Source organism: Lynx canadensis, chromosome B1, assembly GCF_007474595.2.
Source record: "Lynx canadensis isolate LIC74 chromosome B1, mLynCan4.pri.v2, whole genome shotgun sequence".
In the NCBI taxonomy this organism is placed as follows: Eukaryota; Metazoa; Chordata; class Mammalia; order Carnivora; family Felidae; genus Lynx; species Lynx canadensis.
In genome coordinates, this window is record NC_044306.2 from 204,777,693 (window position 1) to 204,784,836 (window position 7,144).

At 45.5% G+C, this 7,144-nt stretch overlaps 1 long non-coding RNA gene across 1 annotated transcript; it reads right to left on the bottom strand.

Moving 5' to 3' along the window:
• Positions 1-3,793: 3,793 nt before the first annotated feature.
• On the bottom strand, positions 3,794-6,982 carry LOC115512890. Its single transcript, XR_003968535.1, has 3 exons — positions 6,345-6,982; positions 6,057-6,203; positions 3,794-4,269 (listed from the first exon to the last, which is right to left on the bottom strand). It is a non-coding gene; the product is annotated as an uncharacterized LOC115512890 (long non-coding RNA).
• Positions 6,983-7,144: the final 162 nt, after the last annotated feature.

Consider the following 7,144-nt stretch of genomic DNA (forward strand, 5'->3'; position numbering starts at 1 on the left):
AGGGGGCAATGGGATGATTCCAGCCTGTGGGTAACACTCTAATTCTTTTTTTTTTTTTAATTTTTTAATGCTTATTTATTTTTGAGAGATTGAGAGCGTGAGTAGGGGAGGGGGCAGAGAGAAAGGGAGACACAGAATGTGAAGCAGTCTCCAGGCTCTGAGCTGTCAGCACAGAGCCTGATGTGGGCTGGAACCCACGAATTGTGGGATCATGACCTGAGCTGAAGTTGGACACTTAACCGACTGAGCTGCACAGGTGCTCCTATAGTTCTTGATTCAGACGTTGGAGACACAGTGCATTTCCTTTGTGGAAGTTCAACTGCGCATTTATGATTTGTGCACATTTCTATATGCACTCACTGTAAAGTTTACTTATATTTTTAAACAAAAGATGAGGCAAAATAAAGACATGTTCAGACAGAGACAGAAGGTCCTGAGGAAAGAAATGCCGAGGCTGTGGTTCAGGCTGAGATCCCCGTGGAAGATGCGAGATATGAGAGAAAGCAGGACCAAGGCAAGAGGAGCATCTGGCGGGAAACATTAAGAAAACATGACTGCTGGGGCACCTGGGAGGCTCAGTCAGTTTAGCGTCCGACTTCAGCTCAGGTCATGATCTCGCCGTCCGTGGGTTCAAGCCCCACATCGGGCTCTGTGCTGACAGCTCAGAGCCTGGAGCCTGCTTCCGATTCTGTGTCCCTCTCTCTCTGCCCCTCCCCCTCTCATGCTCTGTCTCTCTCTCTCTCAAAAATAAACATTTTAAAAAACTTCAAAAAAAGTAAAAGAAAACATGACTGCCTTCAACAACAACAAAAGGATAGAAATAAGGCAGATGATAATGAATAAATCAGGCAAGGGTCAATGGAGTTATATTGTTCTAGATAACACACCCCAAAGACCTGTGTTTACAGAGGAGGTGCAGGCATTGTTTGCTTTATCACTTTTGTACAGGTTCTGTTGGTGTTGATCAGTTTTGACACAGGTGCATACCTATGATGCCATCACCACCTTCAAGATCACTGGGCACTCCCTCCCTCTGCCTCTCGCTGGCCCCTCTCCACAGACCACTTGCCAACCCATGTGCTTTCTAATAGATTTCTAATGTGCTTTCAAACTAATAGATTAGTTTGCATTCTCTACAAGTTTGTGTAAGTGGAATCATATATTCTATGTTTTGCCTGTCTTCTTTGAGTTAGTATCATTATTTTGAGTTCTATCTCTATCGTTGGGCGTATCACCAGGGCTTCCTTTTTTCAGCGAGTCGTGTTCCACTGTATGGAAAACCACAATTTGTTTATGCGTCCACTTGCGGATGGACATTTCGGTAATTTCCAGTATTTGGCCATTACAAATAAAGCTGTTCCGAACACTCATGTATGTGTCTTTATATGGACATGTGATTTCATTTGGGTGTTTTAAAACCTCTACTTAACATTTTTAAAAATTCCAGCATAGTTAACATGCAGTGTTATATTAGCCCCAGGTACACAATGTAGTGATTCAACAATTTTATACATCTCCTTTTTTTTCATCTCTTAAAATTCAAATTTCAGTTAGTTAACATACAGAGCAATAATGATTTCAGGAGTAGAATTCAGTGATTCATCACTTACATACGATGCCCAGTGCTCACCCCAACAAGCACACTCCTTAGTACCCGTCCCCCATCCAGCCCATTCCCCACCCACCTCTTTCCATCAACTGTTTGTTCTCTATCATTAAGGACCTCTTGTATACATCTACATTTTCAATCTTTCTTGTAGCTTCCTGAACATTTGGAACACAGTTATGACTTCTAAGTCTTCATCTGCTGATTCTATCATCAATGTCCTTTCCTGTTCAGTTCTGAATAACTGATTTTTTCCCATCTTTACGAATTGTATCTACAGGCTTCTTTGCATTTATGGTAAGTTTGACTGGGTGGCAGATATTGTGAATTTTACGATGTTGGGTCATGGAGACTTTCTGTTCCTTCATGTACATACATTTGGGCTTGTTCTGGAAGGCAGTTTAGTTACTTGGACATGAATTGGGTCTTCCTTTTAAATTTTGTTAGGTGGGCTCAGAACAATCTAATCCTTTTTTTTTTAATGTGTATTTTTGAGAAAGAGAGAGAGAGAAAGAGAGAGAAACGGAGGGAGGGAGGGAGGGAGGGGCAGGCAGAGAGAAAGGGACAGAAGATCCCAAGCAGGCTCTGTGCTGAGAGCAGGGAGTCCGATATGGGGCTCGAACTCACAAACCGCGAGATCATGACCTGCAGTCGGATGTTCAACCGACTGAACCACCCAGGCACCCCAGAACAATCTTTAGTCTAGGTCAATTTGACCATGGCTGGTGGGAACACACCCTATCTCTGGACCCGTGTGAACTCTGAGGGTTGTTCGTCCTTTTCCATCGCAGTGGTTCTTTCCCTAGCTGTGGGTGGTTACACTTGTGGGAAACAAAGGCAAAAGAAAAAATTACATTTCCCTTACTGCTTACAGCCCACTGGCCAGTCCTTGAGACACGCAGAGTGACCTTTGCCAGAGGCAAAGAGCAACCTCAGCTGGACATGAGTTCGACCTCCACGATCCTGTAAGTGTTCTTTAACATATAAAAATCTCTTTGGGGGGCGCCTGGGTGGCGCAGTCGGTTAAGCGCCCGACTTCAGCCAGGTCACGATCTCGCGGTCCGTGAGTTCGAGTCCCGCGTCAGGCTCTGGGCTGATGGCTCAGAGCCTGGAGCCTGTTTCCGATTCTGTGTCTCCCTCTCTCTCTGCCCCTCCTCTGTTCATGCTCTGTCTCTCTCTGTCTCAAAAATAAATAAACATTTAAAAAAAAAATAAAATAAAAAAAGAAAAAAAAATAAAAATCTCTTTGGAAAATTCCTTTATCTCTACCTGTACCCCCCACCCCATGATATATATTAGCAGTCATCCCCCAAGCATATGGCCCCCTGACGGACAGCTGAAGGGTCTCGTGACTGTCTCACCAGACAACAGTAAGTCACCTTAACAGCAGCTAGCCTCCTCAAGGTCCTGGAAACCTTGCTCCCAAAATTCCTCAGACGCTTAGGCTGTCCCTAACCTGCTCCCCACCTGAAGGTATATAATCAGTCACCTGTCATAACCCCAGTGCAGCTCTTTCTGCCCACGGGTCCCGTCCCCGGGCTTTAGGAAAACCACCTGTTTGCACCGAAGACGTCTCAAGAATTCTTTCTTGACCACCACTTCAAACCCCATCAGTTACTGCACATGCATGTTCGATCAGCCCTCAGCTGGGGATTTGCAGGGCAAACCACAAAACCCGGAGCCCTTCCCTCTCTCTCTGGTACTCTGTCCTCAAACTGCTAGCCACCCTGGGCACCCCAAACTCTGAACTCTGTCCCTTCAAGTCAGGGTTACTGCCTAGCTTTATTGGGCTCCTCGACCCTCTCCTGTAGCCTGGAAAGTTCCTCCAGGAGTAGCCTGGGCTGACTGTAGAGCTTCCTGTGTTGTTTGCCTCTTTCAAGGATCACTGTTCCCCGCTGCCTGCAAAGCTGTGTTTCGTATTCTGCCCAGTTCTTTAGATGTGGTGGATGTGGGAGTTCTTTAGATGTGGTAGACCATATAGCCCTAAGTGGAAGTTGGTATTACTCATTTTTAGTATGCTAAGCAGACCCATTGTGATTTCTTGTGAGTCGACTACAAAAAGGCAGAGTGAATAACTTTTTTCTTTTTTTAAATGGATTTATTGATTGATAACTTTTAAACTAACGTGTGTATTGATAAAATGAATAAGGAACAATCAATCCAAAAGAAGACACAAAAGGAGAGAACAAACGTATCAATGAGTTTTATTCAACGATAATGGACAGAATATCCCAGTTAACAAAGATTTTATTTTTTGAATAAAAAAGCGAACGCAACACAGCTATATGCTGTTTATATGAGACACAAGTACATCATAAGGACACACAGAAAGGCTAAAAATAAAATAATGGATGAAAGGCATATTATGTAAACGCTGATTAAAAATAAGACTGGCATCACTCTGTTGATATCAGATAAAACAGATGTCAAGGCAACGACAAGAGAGAAACAGATGAATCCGCTACTGCGGTGGGACATTTCAACACCCCGCTGGCAGGGGGCAGAGAATCACGAAGGACACGGTTAAGGCCGTCCATCATAGTCCTGAATCCAGTCTCTATTGGACTGTAGGCCACTTCACTCAACAGTGGCAGCACACACATTCTCCGTAAGCTCGCGTGGAACGCTCCGAGACGGTTCACGTTCTGGGCCAGAACACTCCCCTTAACAAATTTGAAAGAATAGAAATCGTACACCATCTGCTCTCTGACCACAATGGAATTAAATTAGAAATCAGTAAAGAAAGAAGCCTGGAAAGTCCCCCCAAATACTTGGAAGATTAAATAGCACTCTCGTAAATAACATGAGTCAAAGAAGAAATGGCAAGAGAAATTTTAAAATATTTTGAACTAAATGAAAATGAAACCCAACTTATCAAAATTTGTGGGATGCAGAGAAAGCAATGCTTAGAGGGAGGTTTATAGCATCTAATGCATATATCAGAAAATAAGAAATATCTATAACCAATAATCTAAATTCTACCTTAGGAAACTGGAAAAAGAAGAGCAAATTAAATGCAACATAAGCAGAAGAAAATAAATAATACAAATTAGAGCAGAGGGGCACCTGGGTGGCTCAGTTGGTTAAGTGCGGCTCTTGATTTCGGCTCAGGTCATGATCTCAGGGTTCATGAGTTCAAGCCCCACATTGGGCTCTGTGCTGACAGTGTGGAACCTGCTTGGGATTCATTCCCTCCCTCTTTCTCTGTCCCTCCCCTCTCTCTCAAAATAAATGAAAATAAACTTAAAAAAATTAGAGTAGGAATGAGTGAAGTTGAAGACATGAAATCGATAGAAAAAAATCAATGAAACCAAAGCTAAGTCTTCAAAAGGATCAATAGAATTGATGAGTCGCAAGCCAGGTTAACTAAGAAAAAAAGAATAATATATATAAGCATCAAGCCATTATATTGGACACTTGGAACTAATATATGTCAATTATAGCTCAATTTAAAAAAAAAATAAAAGAGAGGATACAAATTACTAATAACAGGTTATCACTGCAGATCCCACGGACATTAAAACCAATAATAAAGGAACACTGCGAACAACTCTATGCCCACACATTTTTTTTCCTAGAAATTGACAAATGATTCTAAAATGCATATGGAAATGCAAAGGGTGTAAAATAGCCAAATACCTTTGCAAAAGAACAAAGTCAGAGGACAAACACTACCTGATTGCAAGATGAATCATCAAACTATAATAATCAAGACAGCATGGTGTAAAGACAGATGAATAAATCAGGATACAAAAGTGTCCACAGATATACCCACACATATACGGACAACAGATTTTGAACAAAGGTTCAAAGGTGGCTCATTTGAGAAATAGTCTTTTCAGCAAATGGTGTTGGGACAATTGGATATCCACATTTTTAAAAACAAAAACTTGTAGGGCACCTGGCAGGCTCTGTCTGTGTGGAGCATGTAACTCTTAATCTCAGGGTCTTGAGTTTGAGACATTGCGGGTAGAGATTACTTAAAAAACGACAGCAAAACTTTTGACTTCCTAATTCTGCAATCGAATGGGTATAACGGGGCATCTCGTTATGTTAATTTGGGCTTTTCAGGTCACTGAGAAGTTTAAGCATCTTCCCTGCTTCTCAAGTATTTGGGTTTCTCTTCTAGGCACTATCTCTTCCTTCCTGGGTGCCCTTTGGTCACTCCCTCCACTGTGGGGCATGCACCTCCCAGATCCTCACACACAGTCCTGGAGGGACTGGTAGGAGGGTCCACATCGTGGGTTGTCTGTAGGGTGGGCAACTAGAAGCAATGTGAGAGTTTAATCCTAGAGGAATGGAAAGCCTAAATGTGGCGCATTCAAGATTGGGCATAGTCTCACCTCTGACCATCCAAGACACAAACGTACGTGTAACACTGAAGGTTTGTTAATGAGACACACATCAGTACACACTCCCAACACATTAGAGTTGGGGCGGGGGGAGGTACCTGGAGAGAGAAGTGAGCCGTGGGATTGGATCTGAGGGGTCTGGACTGCAGATCTGTCCACCAGCCAGGTGCAGAAGGAAAGGGGAGGCAGTGGGTGTGTCCCACCTCCCTCCCCACAGCCGTCTTAATGAGGTGGAAAGACGGAGCCTATGGGAGTGGAGAGCAGAAGGAACAGGTCGGAAGGGGAGATTTGGGCACAGGCATGTTCCCGAGACAAGGAGGTCCTGGCTGTGACCGGGAGGGGTAGATGTGTGTGGGGGCGGGGGTGAGGCACTGGGAGGCCGGTACCTTCCTGAGCCACTGAGGTGCTCCCGGTGTGGTCGCCCTTCCTCCTGCTCACTACCTGCTGTCTCTTCCACCCTCGGCTGCTGTGTCCCCTCCTCAGAGACATGGCCCCAGCCATGCCATGCCATGCCATGCATTGCCATGCCATGGTGAGCACGTCCTCACTCCCCCCGGTTTGTCAGCATATTCCAGAGCACCTCCTGGTCCACCAGAGGCCCATCCTCTGAGCAGGACTCTGAGCGATGTCTCCAGCTGGCCTGGGGGAAAGACGGGGTCGGCCAAGGTGGAGAGGGCCCCCTCCAGGCAGAGGGGCACTCACTCAATTTTGTGCTTTCCTTGATTATATGCCCAGAGCGGGCTGGAGCCAAGGCAGGGCTGACTTCCTCTTTAAAAAGGGCTTGGCTGCTGATTCTCCCCTACTTTGTATATCTGGAAAGGGCAGGCCCAAGTCTGGCAGGCGTGGGTGTCCGGGACAGGCCCCGGGAAAGCTGCCTGCAGCTGACCTTGAGGACATGGAGCCACCCAGTCCTTTCCTGGGACAGCTGCCTGGCCAATGGCAAACAGCGGCACTGGGGACCAGAAGGTTTGGCCAGGCTTCCGTCCTCCCATCACTCCTCCCCCCCCCCCCCCCCCCACCCCTGCCCGGCTCTTTCTCTCCACACCACCTCTGGATCGAGGAACCCACAAAGGCGAAGTTTGGGTCTGTGCTCGCTACCGTATCCTCAGCACCTGGAACAGCACCAGGCACAAAGCAAGTGCTCCGTGCACTTTGCTGCATGAATGAATGCAAGCAGGAATGCATG